The 26,065-nt window shown below is 40.9% G+C and overlaps 1 long non-coding RNA gene across 1 annotated transcript in view; it reads left to right on the top strand.

The window, feature by feature from the left end:
- The first annotated feature begins 583 nt into the window (after positions 1–583).
- The window catches only part of LOC122432357, a 160,645-nt gene continuing 135,163 nt past the window's right edge, over positions 584–26,065 (top strand). The window contains exon 1 of the long non-coding RNA XR_006266806.1: positions 584–683. This is a non-coding gene — a long non-coding RNA (uncharacterized LOC122432357). The remainder of the gene's footprint in view (positions 684–26,065) is intronic.

Genomic DNA, 26,065 nt, shown 5'->3' with positions numbered 1-26,065 from the left:
TAATTGGGGTGACAATATGCAGCCTTGACATACTCCCTTCCCGATTTGGAACCAGTCTGTTGTTCCATGTCCAGTTCTAACTGTTGCTTCCTGACCTGCACACAGATTTCTCAGGAGGCAGGTCAGGTAGTCTGGTATTCCCATCTGTTTAACAATTTTCCAGTTTGTTGTGATCCACACAATCAAAGGCTTTGGTGTAGTCAGTAAAGCAAAAGTAGACATTTTTCTGGAACTCTTCTTGCTTTTTCGATGAGCCAGTGGATGTTGGCAATTTGATCTCTGGTTCCTCTCCCTTTTCTAAATACTGCTTGAACATGTGGAATTTCATGGTTCATGTACTGTTGAAGTCTAGCTTGAAGGATTTTGAGCATTACCTTGCTAGCATGTGAAATGAGTGTCATTGTGTGGTATTTTGAACATTCTTTGGCATTACCGGTCTTTGGGATTGGAATGAAAAGGGACCTTTTCCAGTCCTGTGGCCACTGCTGAGGTTTTCAAATTTGCTAGCATATTGAGTGCAGGACTTTCACACCATCATCTTTTAGGATTCAAAATAGCTCAGCTGAAATTCCATCACCTTCACTAGCTTTGTTCATAGTAACATTTCTTTCTTTTTTTTTTTTTTTCATAGTAACATTTCTTTAGGCTCACTCGACTTCACTCTCCAGGATATCTGGCTCTAGGTGAGTGATCACACCATCGTGGTTACCCAGGTCATTAAACCTTTGTTTGTACAGTTCTTCTGTGTATTCTTGCCACCTCTTCTTAATATCTTCTGCTTCCATTAGGTCTATACCATTTCTGTCCTTTATTTACATGTCCTTTATTCTGCCCATCTTTACATGAAATGTTCCCTTGTTATTTATAATTTTCTTAAAAAGATCTCTAGTCTTTCTTATTCTATTTTTTTCCCTCAATTTCATTGCATTGATTACTTAAGAAGGCTTTCTTCTCTCTCCTTGCTATTCTTTGGAATTCTGCATTCAGATGGGTATATCTTTCCTTTTCTCCTTTGCCTTTCACGTCTCTTCTTTTCTCAGCTGTTTGTAAGTCCTCCTCAGACAACTATTTTGCCTTTTTGCATTTATTTTTCTTGGGGATGGTTTTGATCACCACTTCCTATACAATGTCATAAACCTGCATCCACCCATAGTTCTTCAGGCACTCTGTCTATCAGATCTAGTCCCTTGAATCTATTTATCACTTCTACTGTATAATCAAAGGATTTGATTTAGGTCATACTGGAATGACCAGGAGTCATTGTTCAGGACTGAATGTAGGCAAATAATTGCCTTTCTTAAAGCAGGTTTTGGGTGCCATGTGGAAAATTCTTTAAGTGTTCTTCTATTGCTCATTAAGTAAACATTAATTAACTTCCTTACCTATTATATGTTAAGCCCTGTGCTATACATTCCCTCTCAACATTAATCTCTATTCTCCAGGTATAAAATTAAACTAGAGCATCTTTTTCTCATGGGAGTTCAGCCTCTTTTTATAGCAATTTGCTGTTTTTTATGTTCTATCTCTATTTTGTATGTTTAAGTACTTTCAATAGAGTAATATGTATTGGCTGTTCTCTTGGAAGAAATTATTCCCCTTTCCCCCACTCCAAGAAACAGTGTAGTATTGAGCTGGTCCAGCACAGTCCTTCTTGCCAAATCTTTGTTTCTTCATTTTGTTCACAGATCTCTTGAGGCAAAGATTACAAGCAGTGCATTGTTTGTGTTTCTGCCTTTTGGCAGCAAAGAAGAGCTTAAAAACATTCCAAGACGGGTATTTCCCGTGCTGTGAAACAAAAGAGCAATCAGATGAAAGTGCTACTCACTTAAGATCTGCAAAACTTTCCAACTACAGCTGAATCTTGGCTTTTTGACTCATCTTCAGTTCTGTAACAAGGGAATCAGCCTTTCTCTTTGTAAATTTATCATTTAACTGTGAAGATTCTAAACGCATGCTACTACCTTTGAGGGTAACTGCATGTTGTGCTTAGTCACTCAGTCATGCCCGGGTCTCTGCGACCCCATGGACTGTAGCCAACGAGGCTCCTCTGTCCATGGGATTTTTCAGGCAAGAATATTGGAGTGGGTTGCCATTTCCTCCTCCAGAGGATCTTCCTGACCCAAGGATTGAATCTGTGTCTCCTGCATCTCCTGTATTGTCAGGCAGGTTCTTTACCACTGAGCCACCTGGGAAAAACTATATATTAGAGAATAAATATAATCCTAATAAGTACCATTTACAGGAGGCTTAAAGATATATTAACGTTTAAGCTGTTAAAAGTCTTAAACGCCATTTACAGGTTGTCATTCTTGGTGGTTCAGATGGTAAAGCTCCGCCTGCAGTGTGGGAGACCTGGGTTCAACCCCTGGGTTGGGAAGGTCCCCTGGAGGAGGGCATGGCAACCCACTCCAGTATTCTTGCCTGGAGAATCCCCATGGACAGAGGAGCCTGGAGGGCTACATCCACGGGGCCGCAGAGTCTGACACGACTGAGTGATTAAGCATAGCACAGCACTCAGGTGGTAAGTGGAAGACTGGACGTGAACACTGCTGTCCATGTGACACCGTGGCCCATGGTCTTGATTCCCTGCTTTAGAAAGCCTGACGTGATTAATAAACCAGTGCACTGTTTACAGAGTGATGATGCAGTTCTAGTTCAGTGATTGAGTGCAGGTCCCAGACCAAGACTGCCTCAGATCAAATCTTTGCTTCTTTACTTATTAGCTGTTATTTAATGGCTCTGTGTCTCAGCTTCTTCTTCTTGAAAATGAGGATAATAGTATTGCCTTCTCCCTAGGGTTATTACAGGGATTAAATGAGTTAATACATGTAAAATGCTAAGAATACCACTTGGCACCTACAAAATGCTGCTAAATGTTATCTATTCTTTTTTTGTTGTTGTTGTTTTGATGTTATCTATTCTTATACAAATGTATGAAGCTTTTCCATCAGTCTGTCAACTTTTGGGTTTCCTGTGCAGCTAAATCAATAATATTACATTTAGTTGCTAATGACTTTTAGATTAAAGTTGTTTCTACATGACACTAAAGGATGAAAAAAAAAAGTCAATTTGGAAACATGTCAAGCCAGTTGCCAACTCAGTGAAAACATTAGTCAGAATCATTATTTGGTGTCTCAAGGAACAAAAGCAGAAACTCTTTTTGTAACAAAGCTTTAAAAAAAATCTTTCCATTGGTTGGATGATTTTAATATTGAAGGCAAAGTTCAATTTATTAAGAAGAAAAAGAAAGGAAAATTCGTGGGTGGGAAGTCAAGACTTTTGAAGTGTGGTTCCATACCATGCCCTCTCTAACATGAAGTAGTCAAAATGGTGGGAGGGGGTCGAGGATGGTTTTTTCCAGGAGCTTCTGAGGGTGTGTGAGCATCTCAGGCGAATCATCAGTTGTCCCATAATTTAGTTTTTCTTGTTGTAATTAGTGAATAGACGTTCCTTACTTAACCACCCCTTGAGAAGGTCTCAAGCGTACTGGTGAATGTTTTGATGTATAGAATAGAAACGCACATCAGTCAGGGCTTTCATCGGTTTTAGAATGTCCCACATAATTACAGATGTTTCACATTATTAAACGTATATGCTTTCAAATGTTGTTGCAATTTTAATAAATTGTCTTACTATTCTATAAAATTGGGAAAATATAGAAAAGCAAGAAGAATAGGATAAAAATCACGTGTAATCCCCCCATACAATATCAGTACTGTTGTCTCCTGTAAAATGTTATTGTTTTAAGCTATTTGCATGCCCTAGTGATGTCTGAAGATGTAGGATGAAATGAAAATGTGGTTATTCATGTCAGTCCCAAGAAAGGTGTTATTTGATACTTGATACAATTTATCATAGCTTTAAAAAATATGTTAATTTGAGCTGAAATAACAGTAGAATTTATCAAGAATTCATCTAAGAGTTGTAAGTCAAAACAAGGCTGTGCTATCAAACAATTTAAATCACAATAATGTGAAGATGAATTGCAATTATGCAGCAAAATCATGATGGTGTTATTTTTTGTCAGGCAGTATTTCTCATTGGGGTGTTGGGGTGGGGTTGCTAAAGTTGGTGATTTTTTTTGGCTGCACCGGGTCTTTGTGGCTGCACATGGGCTTTCTCTAGTTGTGGCAAGTGGGGGCTACTCTCTAGTGGTGGTGCAGGGGCTTCTCATTGCAGTGGCTTCTCTTGTGGGGCACTGGCTCTGGGAGTGCAGACTCAATATTTGGGGTCCACAAGTTTAGTTGCCCTGAGGCATGTGAGAGCTTCCTGGACCAGGGAGGGACTGAAACTGCGTCCCCTGCATTGACTCCTAACTACTAGCCCACCACAGAAGTTCCTAGAGTTGGTGATTTTTGAGGACTAGCAACTTTGTGAAAGGGCTTCCCTGGTGGCTCAGATGGTAAAGAATCTACCTGCAATGCAAGAGACCCTGGTTCTATCCTGGGTTCAGATGATCCCCTGGAGAAGGGAATGGCAACCTACTCTGGTATTCTTGCCTGGAAAATTCCAGGGACAGAGGAGCCCAGTGGGCTACACCATGAGGTTGCAAAGAGTCAGACACACAGAAACACATACACACACACTCAACCCTGTGAAAAGCAGAGGCATTAAGCTCAAAGATGGCTCTAGGAGTTTAGGTGCCCTTGGGGGACCATCTCACAGCACTTGGGGAGATGTCTAACCACCTCTGTGGTATAACCCAAGCTTTGACATAAAAGAACAGTTGTGCTTCCCACTAATGGATGGAAATGTCAGAATTGGCTGCCCAAGTGGAAATGGCAGTGAAGTCACAGTTATCATCTGAAGCCGCATCTATCCTGGTGCCTAAGTAATTCTCAATAAACTCTTCTCCTGGGCTAAACAAATGACCAAAATTGTGTTTCAGATTAGCTTTCTGAAAACGAACTCCCTTCGTGTCTTTTTCCCGCAGGCTAAAACTCCCCTGGGACTCCTTGGAGAAGTTTAACAAACTAAGATTTAGAACGAGGCAGGATGGTATCAAACCTTCCCCTTTGGGGGAGCCTGTGACGAAGCTGGTTATGCCAGCTGGCAGGTACAACTGCTGTCTGCCTTCCCAGCACAGGCCAAGCCATTTATTTGCTATAATCATAACAGTCCAGCCCATCCATTATGTATCTAGGATGTCTTGGGAGTTCATGGCCGCTGTGCTCTTTGCAGCATGCTTCATGTCCGTGATCTGGGATGTCTGAGATGGTCTCATAGGCAAGTAAATTACAGTGTCAAGTTAATGGTCTGTACCTGCGGAGGATGAGCTGGAAGGTCAGTGCAACAGGTGTGGGCTGTCATTGGATTCAGTGGGTTATGCTTCCTTACACAGTGCCTTGACATCAACACATAAATTTCTGAATACTGGATGTGATAAAAGACAACCTACAGCCTTTTGTTTGTTGAAGGAGAGGAGAAGTAGCCCATGAACATGTTTTTCTGCCTCTAATTCTTCCAATCATCCTGACACATGGAAGGAAGAAGGTAGAGACAGTCGGCAAACAAAAGCATGGTCTTCTGTCCTGGTTGACTCTTTTGTTGTGTGTCTTTAGCCTGCTTTTCTATTTACTTTTACGAACTACAGACAGGGTCTTAGGAACCATCTGGTAGCAAGTTGAAAGCACCTGAGATAATAGCTGGTTTAAAACTCAGTTGGCCAACAGAGTCCGGTTCTAACTTGCCTGTGACCTCAGAAGCACCTGATGATCAGGCTGTAGAATTGGGTCTACTGACCCCCAGACATTGAATTTTTCATCATGTCATCCCATTTTTCTGAGATTCTGAACAGGAATGGATTTATTTTTCTGTTCAGTTATAGTATTCTTCGGTTCCATGACACCCATTTGGTAGCTATATTTTCTCTTTGTTGAAGTTCTCACTGTTTGTCCATTGTTCTCCCAAGTTCAGCGAACATCTTAATGACCATTACTTTGAACACTCTGTTGGGTAGATTATCTTTCTGCATTTCATTAAGGATTTTCCCTGAGGTTCTGTTTTGTTCTTTCATTTGGAATATAGTCCTTTGTTTCTTCATTTTGCGTAACTCTCTGTGTTGGTAACTATGCACTAGATAAAACAACCACCTCTCTGAGTCTTGAAGGAGTGGTCTCATGTGGGAGATGAATCTTACGTTTCATCTCTGCCCTAGCTTTCAGCCATCCCTCAAATCTTTGTGATTGTCCAAGCAGCCTGTCTTATTTTTAATAGCTTCTAGGAAATGAGGGTGTGCCAAGACCTATTCAGTGTCCCAAAGGGGAGGCTTTCAGGCAGCACCTAGATTCAGACTGATTAGAATCTGAATCAATCTGGAATCAGCTAGATCCTCCAGCAACAACTTTTATAGTATGCAAATGTATTCAGTCCAGTGGGACTGCATGCATAATCCCCACTGGCCACTGCACTCAGACAATCTGGAGGTATCCTCTGGGTGACTGTTAAAAGAATCAGACAAGTATATAAGCTCCTTTCTGGGAGGTACAGGTGAGCTTAGTGGGGCCGTGGGAGAGAACAGAAACGGGGGCAACTGGCCCTCACTGTCTGAGAACGCCTCTGTAGGCCTCTCTGCTGTGTGATGTTGTTCAGTCCCTGTCATGTCTGACTCTTTTGTGACCCCATAGACAGTAGCCCTCCAGGCTCCTCTGTCCATGGGATTCTCCAGGCAAGTATACTGGAGTGGGTTGCCAAGCCCTCCTTCAGGGGATCTTCCCGACCCAGGAATCAAACCCACATCTCTTGCATTGGCAGGCAGATTCTTTACCACTGAGCTACCAGGGAAGCCCAGGCCTCTAGATGGGTGCCAAACCTGAAGCCTGCCCCTCAGGCCAAAGCTCCCAGAGGAGCAGCTGGCCTCTTTCACAGAAAGACTGGAGGTGTGTTTCAGCCTGCAGTCTGTGCAGTGCCCTGGGGTGGTAGCCGGCCCACAACTGTCTCTCCAATAGTTACAAATCTGTGGCACCCAAGAACACAGGCCTCCCTGGACTCCAGAGCCAGGAGATCAAAGGGTAACCCCCGGGCAGCAGCCACAAGACCCCGGTACCAGATGCAGGTGGAAACCCCCTCTGGGCTATACTGTACTCTGGAATGTGGCAGAGGGAGAACTTGAAGAGGGTCCCGTTGGCTGGTTAAGGCGGGGGGAGTGTACAGATGCACCCACATGCGGGAATCAGCAAAGAGGGAGCAAATTAATAGCACCTGCAGGAAAAGCAAAAGATGATGCCTTTCGGGCAGCAGGCCTGCAGACGTGTGCTAAGTCAGACGCTCTCACCCCTCAGGCTGATGCGTGAGGATTAGCACATGAGGCTCATTCAGGTCAAGTCTGGACGTCTCAGGATGGACCGCTTCTGCACTGAGCTCTGGACAGGTGAGCCCCAGCCCTTGAGCCCTGTAAGAGCTGTTTCTCAAATTGTTTTAGCCTTGCGGGTCTTGTGGACTTGAACTCTGTTGGCTTTCAAAGCTAGATGTTTGGGGGGCTCATCTTTCAGGTGCAGGTCCTAGAAGTTGGGCGGAGTGACATGGGGTTTGCAACTTGGCTGCCTGGGGAGAAGCTCCAGGTTTTGCACTGCATTGGGGGGTGAGGTTTAGGATGAGATGGTATCCCAGCCTCTCCTAGTGGCTTCAATGTGGGTCATTTCTCATTTGCCGGATGGCTAGGGGCTGCACAGACAGATTTTAGGGGTTTTTTTCCCCCCAGAGGAAATCCCTCCATTTGTAGCTGTGCAGGATCCTCCAACATGGCCATCTTGAACTGGAACCTGTGAGGTCATACTTTAACTAACGTTCATCCAGTATTCATTCATATGCCTTGAAACCGTCAAGAAATCTACTGTTAAGAATCTTTTCTTAAGGTAATTACGGGAACTAGATAAATTTGAGAGTTCAAAGGTTATGAAAGTATTTTGGTAGACATCTGTTTTTGGCTGCACTGGGTCTTCTTTGCGGTGTACGGGCTTTCTCTAGATGTGGCAAGAAGGGTCTACCCTTTGTTGCGGTGCTTTGTTGTGGAGTGTGGGCTTCCCACTGTGGTGGCTTCTGTTGTTGTGGAGTGTGGGCTCTAGAGCACGTGGGCTCAGTAGTTGGTGGTGCAAGGGTGTAGTTGCCCCGTGGCATGTGGGATCCTTCCAGACCAGGGATTGAACCTGTGTCCCTTGCATCAGCAAGTAGATTCTTAACCACAGGACCACCAGGGAAGTCCTTGTGTAAATATCTTATTGGAAGAATCATCTCATGATGAATTAAATGAATCTAGGACATTTTGGTGCCTGTCTCTAACTTTTTGAGACTGATTTTCTAGGAGATAATTTTATCCCTTTGGGAACCATTTTCAGAGGGAGAAGCTTGGAGGTGGGGAGGTTCAATTGGATGCGTGTTTTGCTCTTTTAATAACTGTTGCCATGGCGCACAAGCTGGCATTCACTTGTACATCTTCGTGGAGAACAAGTTTTTGTATTTCTTTGACAGTTTATTCTAGAGCAAATAAAAACAATACTGGTTTTCTGAAGCATTTCTTAAATCAACCCTTTTGTGTCACACAGGGCAACACTTTGCCATTAGAGAGGTTTGTGGAATACTGGGGTTCTTAATTAGCCTTACTAAAACACACACACACACACACTTTATTCCTCCAAAGTATGTTAGGGAATAGTATCCACAAAATAACTTTTATAGTGAACCCGACTTCCTGGGCTCTGCTAATGCTGCCAGATCACATCTGGATAGAGACAAGACCGGCGACGCGATGTCTCCCTCTCAATTCACGCAGTGAACTGCTTCACTGGAGGGGAAGGATGGTGGCAGCAAGAAGGGGTAGAAGGACCTGTGTTTTCAAAAGTCAACCAGAAAAGAAGAGCAAGAGGTAGAAGCAAAGAGAAACAGCTACTAATCTTCTGAGTAGTTTGCTTTCTGGGGAAAAAGTTAACAGCTGTGTAAGTTTTATGGTCCTGTCCACACACTCAGAGGGCTTGCAGTTTCTGGCGTTTGACGAGATTTGCATGCCCACGGTTCACTTGAGCTCTGTGATTCTGTCATTTACAGCAGACGTTGGAAAGAATCTGGCCCTCCTGGTGAAATCGTTTTGGTATCTAGGTTCATCAGGTATACAGACAATAATTTTTGAAAGGATGCCTATGTAATGTGTTGATGGGGGAATTGAAAGGCTGAGCTGTCTGAGAAAGACTCAAAGGCAGAATCCTGGGAGGTGCTGAGTGTTAGCTCAGTCTCCTGGTAGGTACTTTTCATTCATTTCTCTCTAGCACGTGGTGTATTTGCTTTTGCTTTGTTGGAGAATTTGGTGCCAAGTGTGGGAAGCAATTATTAGGGCTGGTGACAATCCACATATGTGGAATTTTGAAGGCTTTCACAGATTTTATAGATTTGGTGCAGCTCCACAGCAAACTATAAAATCACTATTGCAGCTCAGGAGGCTGTAAAAGTTAAAACACAAATATCTGAATTATGGGGCCCAGGAAAGCATGCAAGCAGCAGCTTAGTCACCACGTTCTTCAACATCAGTTAGCCTTCTAGTGATTCACTTGGGTAAATATTTTTAGCAGCTTTTTGCCATAATTATTCCTTGAAATAGGCTGATAATTTTATTTTCACACTTGGCGATTACATATGGACCAACGTTATGTAGGGCTTCCCAGATGGTGCAGTGCTAAAGAATATGCCTGCTGATGCAGGTGACCCAGGAGATTCAGGTTCGATCCCTGGGTCTGGAAGAACCTCTGGAGAAGGAAATGGCAACCCATTCCAGCTTTCTTCCCTGGAAAATTCCATGGACAGAGAAGCCTGGCAGGCTACAGTCCGTGGGATTGCAGAGTTGGGCACCACTCAGCACACACGCAGACAAGCTTATGTAACAGACAGAAGAGGTTTCTAATAGGGTAAGTAGAGTGAGATCTCTACTTTTGAGACAAAGAAGTTGGCGTGTTTTATTAGTTATATTATTACTAGTTACATTATTTTACGTATTTTACTAGTTACATTATTTTTTGGTCCTTATTTTGTTCTATTTTTGAATTTGAAGTTTATTACATATTGATAGAAATGGGTTAAAAATATCAAATTCTGCCATGCATCTATACATTTTTGTTTGATACATTTTGGGAAACTTTTTGTTGGCATATTAAAGTTTATAAATATTATGTCTTTAGTATTAGCTTAACTTTAACATAATACAATGCTCTCTTAAAATACTTTTAAGCCTATGTCGCCTGAAGCGATATTGCTAAACCTGCTTTCCTTTGGTGTAATTTGATTAGTTAAAATATACTCAGCCCTCAGTTCATTCTATTTCGGCTTTCTATGCTGTCTCTACTAAGCAGCATCTTATTGGGCTGTGCTATTGGATTTTATTTTAATTCAAATTAAGATGCTGCAAATGGAGGTAGATGAATTTAGGCCTTTAATATCCAATGCAAGTTTAAGGTGTTTAAACTCATGATTGTCTGTTGTCTTTCCTCTGTTGTGGCTTTGTAGATTGAGACTGGGGGCAAAGCTAAGAGATGCAGGAGTGGAGCTGGGACGTCTCTGAGCTCCACGTGGAGTCTTAATTGTGATTAGCAAGGGGCCAGGTGCTCATTTGTTTTGCCTGCAGGATTATTACACACACGTCACGTTATGTTCGCGCTCTTGTACTTTCTTACTCACTTCACACCTTCACGTCTCACATACTCTCACATGTTTTGCATTTTCTAGCTCCATAGCATTTAAAACTTAGCATTGAGGGGTGACTGACACTCCCTGTGTAAGCTGCTGAGCAGTGTTAAGTGACTGCAGGAGATCAAACCCTTTGAGACCCCAGATTCAGACAGAAGTGGAGAACAGTTGGGGAGCTGATGCCTTGGAGAACACCATGCATGTCTGGGTTTGTCATCTTGGCAGCAGAGGGTGAGATGCTGTCCTGTCATATAGCAAGATGAACACTTATTTTCTTCCTCACTTATGTAGCCAGTAAGCAGTGCTTTATCACTACCAGCTATTCCATGGACTAAAATGTTTTATTTCTGTGTAATAAGCCAGACCTTGCACATTTTAGGTTACATATTTAAAAAAATAATGTTCATATGTCTCAAGGGGGTACCTGTTCATTTTTACTGAGGATAATTGTACCAACAATAGTAGCTACCATTTGCTGAGTTTCTTCAACATGCCAACCACAACCCTGCACTTAGGGTCCATAGTTGCCAGCTCTTATAATCCAGGACAAGTTTTTTTTCCAGTTGATAGATGAGGAAACTGAAGCTCATATAGCTAACAGGCATCAGAGCACCCAGTGTTTGCCTTGAAGTCCTAGATCTTCCGTGTTCAAGGAGGGTCCCATCTGGGTCACTCTCTGTCATGTACCAGGTTAGGACATGGCATGGATCAGAGAATCTGCGCTATTGGGGAAGCCTTTCTCTTCTCCTCTTCCCCATGGGGAAAGCACTAGAGCTGATGAGTAGCGTGGGTTTGTGGTCTCAAAAACTGAAAGTGTTAGTAGCTCAATCATGTCTGACTCTTTGGGACCCCACGAAATGTAGCCCTCCAGGCTCCTCTGTTCATGGGATTCTCCAGACAAGAATATGGAGTGGGTTGTCATTTCCTCCTCCAGGGGATCTTCCCGACCCAGGGATCAAACCCAGGTCTCCTGCATTGCATGCAGATTCTTTACCATCTGAGCCACCAGGGAAGCCTGTTTGTGATCTATTTTTGCCTTTCTAAAACGAGACTGAGAGCAAACCTGTAGATGAGGATTAATCAGACTCGAGCGCCCAGCAGTCTGGAGGCTGGTGTTAGCTGTTTACAAGAGTGGCTGGAGGACATTAACTGCACTTGGAGATTTTGGAACTGCAGGATGTGACTATGGGGGGAGGGGATGAGGCCACTAGTTCTTGGGAAGCTGAGCTTGCATGTAGCCGCTCCTTCCAGGGAGAAAGCAGACAGGAGAGTGGTATCGGCAAGGTGCTGTCCAGGTAAGGCTGAGTGAGCAGCTGGGGCCACTTTGGGCCAATTTGCTTTGAGCTCCACACTCTTTCTACAATATCACACTGTTTTCATGTTGTTTGGTAGGTTTTATTTTTTAATATCTCAGTGGGAGAATGTGTGTTTTGTGGAAGAAATGACCAACCAGTAGAAAGCCTTTCATTTGTAATAAATCTTTGCCAGGTTTGAGTGAATGGCCTCCAAGGAAGGACTATTTAGAATAGAACCGGACAGAGTGCTAAATAATATACTGTCCAGCATAATCTACTGCCCTCAAGGGAGAGAATCAAATGACTCAGTATGGGTTTTCCATCTTCAGTTTCAATAACCTGATGTCAGGATCCAACCGCAGAACATTCAGGCTGCCTCAGTATGCTCCCCGTGTCCCAGGTTCCTCTTCTCATGATCCCTTTTTGCCTCTGTGATGTCAACCCCAGGAGCTTAACGAGTACACACACGGAAGTCTTTCTAATAGTGTTGTGAAGTGAGGGGAGTATAGTGATGTGCCAGAGAAATAAAGTTGAATTTGGACCACACAGAGATCAGCTATTAACACCAAAGATTGAGTTTTAGTGGTTGTTTTTCTCCCCAGTTTTATTGAGAAATAGTTAACATACATCACTATATAAATTTAAGGCATAAAACATGATGGTTTGATTTACATATAGTGTGAAATGATTACCCCAGTAGGTTAGCATCCATATTCTCATACAGATACAATAAAAAGAAAAGAAAGAAGAAAAAAAAAATCCCTCTTTATAGGAGAACTTAGAATTTATTCTCTTAACAACTCTCCTATAACTCTTAAAGCTTTAATTTTATAGCTGCTATAGTCATCGTGTAGTGCATTAGATTCCTAGGACTTATATATCTTATAATTGAGAGGTTTTACCTTCTGACACATTTCCTTTAATTCTGCCACTCCCACCTTGCTTCTAATAATCACAAATCTGATCTTTTTTATCTATGAGTTTTTTTTTTTTCTTTGAGATCCCACACTTAAGTGATATTGTATGTTACTTGTCTTTCTGTATTATCCCTGGTGGCTCAGAGGGTAAAGATTCTGCCTGAAATGCAGGAGACGTGGGTTCGATCCCTAGGTCCTAAATAATCCCTGAGAAGGGAATGGCAGTCTGCTCCAGTGTTCTTGCCTGGAGAATTCCATGGACAGAGCCGGGCAGGCTATAGTCCATAGGGTCGCAAAGAGTCAGACATGATTGAGCAACACACATACACATCATTTCATTTAGCGTAAGGCCTTCAAGGCTATTGTTGTAAATGGAGTATTTCCTCATTTTCTGTGACTGAATTATATATATCTCATAACTTCTTTATACATTTATTAACTAACCGTTAAGGTGTTTCCAAATCTTCACTGTTGTAAATAACGCTGCTATAAATGTGCGGTGCTTAGTCTTTCAGTTGTGTCCAACTCTTTGCGACCCCATGGACTGTAGTTGGCCAAGATCCTCTGTCCATGGGGATTCTCCAGGAAAGAATACTGGAATGGGTTGCCATGCCCTCCTCCAGGGGATCTTCCCAACCCAGGGATTGAACCTGGGTCTCCCACATTGCAGGCAAATTCTTTACTGTCTGAGCCACCAAGGAAGCCTGTGAATACTAGAGTGGGTAGCCTATCCCTTCTCCAGGGAATCTTCCTGACCCAGGAATTGAGCCTCCTGCATTGGAGGTGGATTCTTTACCAGCTGAGCTACTAGGGAAGCCCCGCCGCTGTGAATATGGGGGTGCAAATGGACATGGGTTTGGGTGGACTCTGGGAGCTGGTGATGGACAGGGAGGCCTGGCGTGCTGCAGTTCATGGGGTGGCAAAGAGTCAGACACGACTGAGCGACTGAACTGAACTGAATATTTTTTTGAGTTAGTGCTTTTGATTTCTTTAAATATATTCCCAGAAGAGGAACTTCTAGATCATATGGTAGTTCTACTGTTAATTTTTTGAGGATACCCCATGTTGTTTTCCAGAGGGATCCTTTGTGGCTCAGATGGTGAAGAGTCTGCCTGCAATGCGGGAGACTTGGGTTCGTCCCCTGGGTCAGGAAGATCCCCTGGAGAAGGAAATGGCAACCCGTGCCAGTATTCTTGCCTGGAAAATCCCATGGACGGAGGAGCCCATGTGGTCACTTTCTTCCTTCTTTCATGTTGTTTTCCAGAGTGGCTGTACAGTTCCACTGGCAGTGCACAAAGATTCCCTTTTGTCCACATCCACGCTGGCATTTGTTATCACTTGTCTCTTTGATGTTGGCCATTTTAATGGACGTGAGGTGATATCTCATTGTGGTTTACATTTGCATTTCTCTAATGACTAGGGGTGATGAGGATCTTTTCATGTGCCTGTCACAGTTTTCTATATCTTTTTTGGAGAAATGTCTATTCAGTTCCATTGCCCATTTTATAGTTGGGTTATTTTATTTTATTTTTGATATTAGTTGTATGAGTTCTTTACATATTTTGGATATTAACCCCTTATCAGACATGTGGCTTAAAATACTTTTACCATTCTGTATGTTGTCTTTTTACTTTTAAAATTGGAATCTTTGTATATTTTTATGATACGTCATTTGTATTAATGTGGCTGTTTGTGGGTGAAAGGAATAAGAGAATGAACTTTTTTGTTCACCATTCTAGGTGTTTCCAAGACTTGCAGTATAATCAGTGCCTTTATGACCTTTCCTTCTTTTATGGAAGTAGTTTGTTTCAAGTACATCGTAGCATTCAAAATTAGGCTGAAAACAGCATCTCTAGTGATTTTCTAGCAGCAAGGAACTTGTTCTTTGATGAGGGGGAAATTCTGGTGGGTCAGGAAGGTATGTTCTGAGGTGGAACTTAGGGAGGAAATGTATCAACTTATAGATCCTGGGTGCAAAATCAAACTGGTCTCTATTCTAAATGGACAACTAGTTTCATTTTTTTTTCCAGTAAGTCTGATGCCAATATGAGTAAATTGGAATGGAGAGAGAGGGAAGGATTGTAGGTAAACCTACTATCCTTTCTAGCATGTGGCCCTAGACAGCCTCACTCTAAGTTTAATAATTTACATTAAAAAAATTCTTTTAATCTACTGTTCTAATGAAGTTTTTGAACACGTATTTTGGAATATCCAGTAGATTACCTGGTCCTGGGATGGGAAAGAGGATGTTCAGATATTCACACACTTCACCAGGGCTCCAGTGTTCTGGGAGGAAAGGTGCTGGGTGATCTCTATTTGCACCAGAAATTCCTTGTGACTCTTAATGGTCTGAGTGGAGATCCTTCATCTTGTGCCCTTATTAAGGAAGCAGGAAAAAAAAAAAAAGGATCTTCACAGGTGGCGCCAGTGGTAAAGAGCCTGCCTGCCAACAAAGGAGACATAAGAGATGTGGGTTCAGTCCCTGGATTGAAAAGATCCCCTGGAGGAGGGCATGGCAACCCACTCCAGTATTCTTGCCTGGAGAATCCCCATGGACAGAGGAGCCTGGTGGGCTACAGTCCATAGCATTGCAAAGAGCTGGACACGACTGAAGTGACTTAGCATGTATGCACAGGAAATAAAAATCAGGCTCCTTTTTTATATGAAAGGAAAGATTTTCCCGCTCATTCCGTCTTTACTGTCTGTGACTCTCATTCTGACATGTGTTCTGTTATGTACTTAAACACTGACATCTTTCTATTAACTTTTGTAAATGGCTGATGATGAATGACGGCTCTCACTGCCCCAGGGTAGAGCAAATTTAAAATTAGTCTTCTGGTCTCATCTTTGGTTAGTAAAACCAAATGCTTGTGAAGAAGTTCAATTACAGTTTAATACATTATTGCTCTCTCTAATGATGCTTTGCACTGATTATTTTTATAACAACTTCATAGTTTATATTTACAAGAATATTGTGAAATTAGAGTACAAAGCGTTTACATACATATACTCCTCACCATGTGCCCTATCATTAACATCATATATTATTCTATTACATTATTGTGGTGCCTCTATTATAGTTAATGAACCAGTGTTGATACATTATCATTAACTAAGTTCATATTTTATTTACTTTTACTTAGTTTCCACTGAATGTCATTTTTCTGTTCTAGGATCTCATGTAGGACACCATATTACTCTTAATTGTACACATTACATTACACTTGACACTAAGTTGCCAAATCTCTTTAGACACCTCTTGGCTATTTCTTAGGCTTTCTGCACTACGTGTGACTTCGAAAGTTTGAGGAAGATTGATCTGGTATGCTGTAGGATGCCCCTCTCCTGGAATTTCTCTCATGATTAAACTGAGATTAAGGGTTTGGGGGAGGAGAACGTTAGAGGTAAAGTGCTATAGTTTCCATATTATATCAAGAGTACGTACTATCAATGTGACATCACTGTTGATGTTGACCTTGATCATCTGGCTAAGGTGGTATTTGTCAGGTGTTCTTAGTCTTCTTTTCTCTCTTTCCATAGTGTATTCTTTGGAAAGAAGTTATCTTGTACAGCCCACTCTTAAGGAGTAACTGTTTCTCCCGCTCCTTTTCCATGAGGTGGTTTTATATACTTTTCTTTTTTTTTTCTTTTTTTTTATGATTATTATTATTATTTTTTATTAGTTGGAGGCTAATTACTTCACAACATTTCAGTGGGTTTTGTCATACATTGATATGAATCAGCCATAGATTTACACGTATTCCTCATCCCGATCCCCCCTCCCACCTCCCTCTCCACCCGATTCCTCTGGGTCTTCCCAGTGTACCAGGCCCGAGCACTTGTCTCATGCATCCCACCTGGGCTGGTGACTGTTTCACCATAGATAGTATACATGCTGTTCTTTGAAACATCCCACCCTCACCTTCTCCCACAGAGTTCAAAAGTCTGTTCTGTACTTCTGTGTCTCTTTTTCTGTTTTGCATATAGGGTTATCGTTACCATCTTTCTAAATTCCATATATATGTGTTAGTATGCTGTAATGTTCTTTATCTTTCTGGCTTACTTCACTCTGTATAATGGGCTCCAGTTTCATCCATCTCATTAGGACTGATTCAAATGAATTCTTTTTAATGGCTGAGTAATATTCCATGGTGTATATGTACCACAGCTTCCTTATCCATTCATCTGCTGATGGGCATCTAGGTTGCTTCCATGTCCTGGCTATTATAAACAGTGCTGCGATGAACATTGGGGTGCACGTGTCTCTTTCAGATCTGGTTTCCTCAGTGTGTATGCCCAGAAGTGGGATTGCTGGGTCATATGGCAGTTCTATTTCCAGTTTTTTAAGAAATCTCCACACTGTTTTCCATAGCGGCTGTACTAGTTTGCATTCCCACCAACAGTGTAAGAGGGTTCCCTTTTCTCCACACCCTCTCCAGCATTTATTGCTTGTAGACTTTTGGATAGCAGCCATCCTGACTGGCGTGTAATGGTACCTCATTGTGGTTTTGATTTGCATTTCTCTAATAATGAGTGATGTTGAGCATCTTTTCATGTGTTTGTTAGCCATCTGTATGTCTTCTTTGGAGAAATGTCTGTTTAGTTCTTTGGCCCATTTTTTGATTGGGTCATTTATTTTTCTGGAATTGAGCTGCAGGAGTTGCTTGTATATTTTTGAGATTAATCCTTTGTCTGTTTCTTCATTTGCTATTATTTTCTCCCAATCTGAGGGCTGTCTTTTCACCTTACTTATAGTTTCCTTTGTAGTGCAAAAGCTTTTAAGTTTCATTAGGTCCCATTTGTTTAGTTTTGCTTTTATTTCCAATATTCTGGGAGGTGGGTCATAGAGGATCTTGCTGTGATTTATGTCGGAGAGTGTTTTGCCTATGTTCTCCTCTAGGAGTTTTATAGTTTCTGGTCTTACATTTAGATCTTTAATCCATTTTGAGTTTATTTTTGTGTATGGTGTTAGAAAGTGTTCTAGTTTCATTCTTTTACAAGTGGTTGACCAGTTTTCCCAGCACCACTTGTTAAAGAGGTTGTCTTTTTTCCATTGTATATCCTTGCCTCCTTTGTCAAAGATAAGGTGTCCATAGGTTCGTGGATTTATCTCTGGGCTTTCTATTCTGTTCCATTGATCTATATTTCTGTCTTTGTGCCAGTACCATACTGTCTTGATGACTGTGGCTTTGTAGTAGAGTCTGAAGTCAGGCAGGTTGATTCCTCCAGTTCCATTCTTCTTTCTCAAGATTACTTTGGCTATTCGAGGTTTTTTGTATTTCCATACAAATTGTGAAATTCTTTGTTCTAGTTCTGTGAAAAATACCGTTGGTAGCTTGATAGGGATTGCATTGAATCTATAGATTGCTTTGGGTAGAATAGCCATTTTGACAATATTGATTCTTCCAATCCATGAACACGGTATGTTTCTCCATCTGTTTGTGTCCTCTTTGATTTCTTTCATCAGTGTTTTATAGTTTTCTATGTATAGGTCTTTTGTTTCTTTAGGTAGATATACTCCTAAGTATTTTATTCTTTTTGTTGCAATGGTGAATGGTATTGTTTCCTTAATTTCTCTTTCTGTTTTTTCATTGTTAGTATATAGGAATGCAAGGGATTTCTGTGTGTTAATTTTATATCCTGCAACTTTACTATATTCATTGATTAGCTCTAGTAATTTTCTGGTAAGAGTCTTTAGGGTTTTCTATGTAGAGGATCATGTCATCTGCAAACAGTGAGAGTTTCACTTCTTCTTTTCCTATCTGGATTCCTTTTACTTCTTTTCTGCTCTGATTGCTGTGGCCAAAACTTCCAACACTATGTTGAATAGTAGTGGTGAGAGTGGGCACCCTTGTCTTGTTCCTGATTTCAGGGGAAATGCTTTCAATTTTTCACCATTGAGGGTGATGCTTGCTGTGGGTTTGTCATATATAGCTTTTATTATGTTGAGGTATGTTCCTTCTATTCCTGCTTTCTGGAGAGTTTTAATCATAAATGAGTGTTGAATTTTGTCAAAGGCTTTCTCTGCATCTATTGAGATAATCATATGGTTTTTATCTTTCAATTTGTTAATGTGGTGTATTACATTGATTGATTTGCGGATATTAAAGAATCCTTGCATTCCTGGGATAAAGCCCACTTGGTCATGGTGTATGATTTTTTTAATATGTTGTTGGATTCTGTTTGCTAGAATTTTGTTAAGGATTTTTGCATCTATGTTCATCAGTGATATTGGCCTGTAGTTTTCTTTTTTTGTGGCATCTTTGTCTGGTTTTGGAATTAGGGTGATGGTGGCCTCATAGAATGAGTTTGGAAGCTTACCTTCATCTGCAATTTTCTGGAAGAGTTTGAGTAAGATAGGTGTTAGCTCTTCTCTAAATTTTTGGTAGAATTCAGCTGTGAAGCCATCTGGTCCTGGGCTTTTGTTTGCTGGAAGATTTTTGATTACAGTTTCAATTTCCTTGCTTGTGATGGGTCTGTTAAGATCTTCTATTTCTTCCTGGTTCAGTTTTGGAAAGTTATACTTTTCTAAGAATTTGTCCATTTCATCCAAGTTGTCCATTTTATTGGCATAGAGCTGCTGGTAGTAGTCTCTTATGATCCTTTGTATTTCAGTGTTGTCTGTTGTGATCTCTCCATTTTCATTTCTAATTTTGTTAATTTGGTTCTTCTCTCTTTGTTTCTTAATGAGTCTTGCTAATGGTTTGTCAATTTTGTTTATTTTTTCAAAAAACCAGCTTTTAGCTTTGTTGATTTTTGCTATGGTCTCTTTAGTTTCTATTGCATTTATTTCTGCCCTGATGTTTAAGATTTCTTTCCTTCTGCTAACCCTGGGATTCTTCATTTCTTCCTTCTCTAATTGCTTTAGGTGTAGAGTTAGGTTATTTATTTGGCTTTTTTCTTGTTTTTTGATGTAAGCCTGTAATGCTATGAACCTTCCCCTTAGCACTGCTTTTACAGTGTCCCATAGGTTTTGGGTTGTTGTGTGTTTTATATACTTTTATTACGCTTAGGTTCTTTTGTCATGGATTGCATACCATTAGTGGACCCCCAGCTTCCTAAGTGATTTAAGAATATTTGCATACATTAAGGTTTATTCTTTGTTCTGTGAAATTCTGCACTCTATTTTGCTGCTCTGCTAAGCCATGTCTGACTTTTTGCGACCCTTTAGATTGTAGCCTGCTGGGCTCCTCTGTCCATGGGATTTTTCAGGCAAGAATACTGGAGTGGGTTGCCATTTCCTTCTCCGGGGGATTTTCCTGACCCAGGATCAAACCCTAGGTCTCCTGCACTGGAGGCGGATTCTTTACCTGCTGAGCCATTGGGTAAAATTCTATGGTTTTGCAAATGCAAACTATCATGTATCCACCATTACCATATCAGAATAGTTTTACTGACCTAAAACTGTCCTCTCTGATTTGCCTATTCAACCTTCCCAAACTCATGGTAACCACTGATCTTTTTACTGTTTTCACTTCACTAAACAAAGCTGTAGTTTTGCTTCTTTCAGGGACTACCCTGGTGGGGCAGATGCTAAAGAGTCTGCTTGCAATGCGGGAGACCTGCATTCGATTCCTGGGTTGGGAAGATGCCCTGGAGAAGGGAATGGTAATCCACTCCAGTGTTCTTGCCTGGAGAATTCCAAGGTCAGAGGAACCTGGAGCTTGGAGGGTTACAGTTCATGGGTTGCAAAAAGTTGGACGTGACTGTGTGACTAACACACACACACAGTATGTAGCTTTTTCATATTGGTTTGTTCTACTTAGCAATATGCGTTTAATGTTCATCCGTATCATTGGGTATGTTGATAGCTCATTTCTTTTTATATGGGATAATATTTTCTTGTGTAAGTATACCACAGTTTGTTCATTCACATATTGAAGGACATCTTTGCTTCTAATTTTGGAAATTATGAATATACTGAGTAAACATTTGCATGCAGATTTTTGTGAGGACTTAAGTTTTCAAACCAGTTGGGTAAATATCTAGAAGTGTGATTGCTGGATCATATGGTGAGACTATGTTTAGCTTTGGAGGAAACTGACAAGTTTTCTTCCAAAGTGGAATTACCATTTTGCATTTCCACCAGCAGTGAACGAGAGTGCTTGAACATGTTTGCATGTTTTTTTCCCAGCAATTGGTATTTTAAATTTTAAATACTTACCCATTATGTATGTAGCTATTTTAATTTATTTTTCACTGTTTCAATTTGTAATTCTCTAATGATATGTCATGTTGACAATTTTTTTTCACATACTTATTTGGTATCTGTGGGCTTCCCTGGTGGTTCAGATGGTAAAGAATCCACCTGCAATGCAGGAGACCTGGGTTCAATCCCTGGGCTGGAAAGATCACGTGGAGAAGGGAATGATAGCTTGCTCCAGTGTTCTTGCCTGGAGAATCCACTGGACAGAGGATACTGGTGTGCTGTAGTCCATGAGGTCACAGAGAGTTGGACATGACTGAGCGACTACGCAGCACAGCATTTGGTATTTGTATAGTTTCTTTAGAGAGGTATGTTTAGATCTTTTCACACTTTAGAATTGGGTTGCTTGTTTTCTTATTGTTGTGTTGTAAGAGTTCTCTGTATATTTTAGATATACGTCCTTTTTTTCCAGAAATGTGTTTTGCAAATGTTTTCTCCCAGTTTGTGGTTTGTGATACTGTTTTTCAATGTATTTTCACACTCTAAAGGGATACTTGGTGAGGAAAAGAAATGAGTCAGTTGTGATGTCTCTATGTGAAAATGCTCAACTTACGCCCTCTAGGAATCTATTTTTCATTGGCCTTCCAAAGGCATTGTTCTTTTCAAAGTCTCATGCACAGTGTAAGAAAGATATTATGAGGAGATATCAGTACCCAAATATGTAAAGAAAAAGTGCATTTAAAAAAATTTGATTCTCCATGTTGAGTTGATTTATAGTTCTTTTCAGGTCTACTATATCCTTCTACTTTTCCATCCATTCTATTAATTTTTGAGAATTTGATATTGAAACTCCAACTAAAAATCTTAATTTGTTTACTTAAAAAATAATTGTAATATATAATGGAACTGTATATTTTGTATTTTCCAAGTCACCTATAAATCTGCTATCATACATTCATAATTTAAAAATGAAAAAAAAGAACAAGGTAGAAAGAAACAGATAAAGTTCATTTAAATAGTATGTATTTAACCCAATTTAAAAAATTTGATTCTCACAATGACCCTGTGATATAGATAAGATGAGTGTTTGTAATCATGTTTATTATCAACTTTGATAGAAAAGTTTCGAGATAAGGAGACAGGCACCCAGGAAAACTACATGATTTGCCCTGCGTTTCACCGTCAGCAAGAGAGGAAGCTTTGACCACACTTCTTGTTTTCTCCTGGCCCCAGATTCTCTTACCTATGTCACACTAGAATTCTGTCCAATTACTGGGAAACCATTATTGCTTTGGTTTAAAGTGCAAGCTCACAGATAATCCACATAGGTAACCATTTATTTTTCTGATGCATTTGATCCTTGGCTGAGTCAGATAAATAACTTGTCCAAAATGGAATGAGCTAAGGTGCATCCTGAACTTTTAACTCCATCTTTGCTTTCTTGGTGTTTTGCAGCCTCAGTAATAGTCTATCATCTGATTCTTTCAGAGAATCCTTTATGGGAGAGAGTGTTTTAGTACAGATATTCTTCGGCATTTACCAATGTTTTCTTTAAAAGTTTGGGAGGAAAATATCTGGTATTTAACCAATTTGGAAACTGAAAGTTCCTTTAGAGCAGGATTTCTCAACCTTGGCACTGTTGTACTTTGGGCCAGGTATTTTTTTTGTTGTGGAGGGCTCTTGTGCATGGTAGGGTGCTGAGCAACATTTCAGGACTCTACCCAATAGATGCCAGGAGCATCCCTCCCAGCTGTCATAGTGGAGAATGTCTTGGATATTGCCAAGTGTCCCCTCGTGGGGAGGAAGCCCTTCTGTCAAGCACTACTGCTCTAGTTTTAAACTGTTTGGTGAACGGTGATTTAGCCAGCAGTAGATTCCCTGGTGGCTCAGACAGTAAAGAATTTGCCTGTAATATGGGAGACCGGGGTTTGATCTCAGGGTTAGGAAGATCCCCTGGAGGAGGAAATGGTAACCCACTCCAATATTCCTGCCTGGAGAATCCCATGGACAGAGGAGCCTGGCGGGCTACAGTCCACGGGGTCGCAGAGTCAGACATGACTGAGTGACTAACTCAGTGACTAACACCCACACACAGATCATATTAGGTTAATGTCAAGAAGATACTGATTTTATAGGCTAGCAAAATTCATTGTTCTGTATTTTTATTACCTTACCGGGATTGTAATTTAGTTTTATTGTAGTTGTTTAGTTGCTCAGTTGTGTCCAACTCTTTTGCAACCCGATGGACTATAGACCGCCAGGCTCCTGTGTCCATGGGATTTCCCAGCAAGAATACTGGAAAGGGTTTTGCCATTTCCTTCTCCAGGGGATCTTCTTGACCCAGGGATCAAACCTGTATCTCCTGCTTGGTAGGCAGATTCTTTACCACTGAGCCACCTGGGAACAGATTCTTTTAATTTAGTATAGCAACATAAACAACATTTTATTCAAAATTGTTAATAAAATGCAAGGAATAGGGCTAAACTAGGGGAGGGTTAGGAAGGATGACAAGTAGGTCAACTACGGGTGAAATAAATTTTTGGCAAGGTTAAACAATTTTATGGCCCACGGAAAAGTTCCTCGTAGGAGTCTCTTTTGCCTTTTGTCTTTTCATTGTAGAATCATGGAATTTCATTGTCTGCAGGGCCTATAGTGATAAAGTAGTGAGTGCTAGAACAGAATAAAGGGTGAAATATTATTGTTGGATCCAGTTTCTATTTTAACACAGTCTATTACTCTGAGTTCTATTTTAACACAGTCTATTACTCTGAGTACTATAATATACATACTTTAATTATAGAAAATCTATAGTTTATTATGGTCTTCCCTCCTAGCTCAGTTGGTAAAGAATCTGCCTGCAATGCAGGAGACCTGGGTTTGATTCCTGGGTTGGGACAATCCCCTGGAGAAGGAAATGGCAACCCACTCAAGTATTCTTGTCTGGAGAATCCCATGGACAGAGGAGCCTGGCAGACTACAGTCCTTGGGGTCGCAAGAGTTGGACACGACTTAGCAACTAAAGCACCACCACCGTAGTTGATTATAGCATTAATTATAGCATAGACATAGTGTAGGAATTACACATTATAACACTTGAAAATTGAATTTAAAAATTGTCCCTCTCTGAAACTGGGACCCCTAGAGAAATGACTGATTCTAGAGCTAGGGCAGGGAAAATTCATGAGCCTGGAACATTTTGTGGTAAAAGTAAGGGGAAAAAATGAAAAGTAGGACATGTCAAAGTAACATGGGAGCTGAATTCTAAGAGTTCCCAGTATCCAGAGCTGGAACAATTGAAACAATAAAAAGAGATAATAAATACTACTGAATTACAATCTGAACAATATAATATTCATAAATTCATATTGATATAGAAATAAATGATTGAATGAATATTTAAGTGGTAGAGAAGTGACAAGTCTTCATTACAGAAAAATTCCAAATGTGAAATATAGAAAGCATGAGGGGAATGGAGACAACACCACTAGCATGCCACAGTAATAATTGCTGCAGACAAGATTCATGGATGAAAGCTAAAATGAATGGCTGAAATATTAAGGAGCAACAGAATATTTGCTCAAAAAAATCTCTCCCAAATATTCATTAACTGCTGTTGTGAATTTAGCACATGTCTACAAATTTTTGGTAGTTCAGTTCAGTCCCTCAGTCATGTCTGACTCTTTGGGACCCATGGACTGCAGCATGCCAGGCCTCCCTGTCCATCACCAACTCCCAGAGTTTACTCAAACTCATGTCCATTGAGTCGGTGATGCCATCCAACCATCTCATCCTCTGTCGTCCTCTTCTCCTCCCACCTTCAATCTTTCCCAGCATCAGGGTCTTTTCCAGTGAGTCAGTCCTTTGCATCAGATGGCCAAAGATTAGAGTTTCAGCTTCAGCACCAGTCCTTCCAATAAATATTCAGGACTGATTTCCTTTAGGATGGACTGGTTGGATCTCCTTGCTGTCCAAAGGACTCTCAAGAGTCATCTCCAACACCACAGTTCAAAAGCATCAATTCTTCACTGCTCAGCTTTCTTTATAGTCCAACTCTCACATCCATACATGACTACTGGAAAAACCATAGCTTTGACTAGATGGACCTTTGTTATCAAAATAATGTCTCTGCTTTTTAATATGCTTTATAGGTTGGTCATAACTTTACTTCCAAGAAGCAAGTGTCTTTTAATTTCATGGCTGCAGTCACAATCTGCAGTGATTTTGGAGCCCCCCAAAAATAAAGTCTGTCACTGTTTCCATTGTTTCCCCATCTATTTGCCATGAAGTGATGGGACTGGATGCCATAATCATAGTTTTCTGAATGTTGAGTTTTAAACCAACTTTTTCTCTCTCTTCTTTCACTTTCATCAAGAGGCTCTTTAGTTCTTCACTTTCTGCCGTAAGTGTGGTGTCATCTGCATATCTGAGGCTAGTGATAATTCTCCTGGAAATCTTGATTCCAACTTGTGCTTCATCCAGCCCAGCATTTCTTATGATGTACTCTGCATATAAGTTAAATAAGTAGAGTGACAATATGCAGCCTTGACGTACTTCTTTCCCAATTTGTAACCAGTCTGTTGCTCCATGTCCCGTTCTAACTGTTGCTTCTTGACCTGCATACAGATTTCTCAAGAGGCAGGTCAGGTGGTCTGGTATTCCCATCTCTTGTAGAATTTTCCACAGTTTGTGTCAATCCACACAGTCAGAGTCTTTGGCATAGTCAATAAAGCAGAAATAGATGTTTTTCTGGAACTCTCTTGCTTTTCTGATGATCCAACAGATGTTGGCAATTTGATCTCTTGTTCCTCTGCCTTTTCTAAAACCAGCTTTAACATCTGTAAGTTCACGGTTCACATTACTGTTGAAGCCTGGCTTGGAGAATTTTGAGCATTACTTTACTAGCGGGTGAGGTGAGTGCAATTGTGTGGTAGTTTGAGCATTTTTTGGCATTGCCTTTCTTTGGGATTGAAATGAAAACTGAGCTTTTCTAGTCCTGTGGCCACTGCTGAGTTTTCCAAATTTGCTGGCATATCGATCGAGTG

This window comes from Cervus canadensis, chromosome 31, assembly GCF_019320065.1.
Source record: "Cervus canadensis isolate Bull #8, Minnesota chromosome 31, ASM1932006v1, whole genome shotgun sequence".
In the NCBI taxonomy this organism is placed as follows: domain Eukaryota; kingdom Metazoa; phylum Chordata; class Mammalia; order Artiodactyla; family Cervidae; genus Cervus; species Cervus canadensis.
The sequence above is the reverse complement of the archived record's forward strand: the minus strand, read 5'-3'. Positions and strand labels throughout refer to the sequence as shown.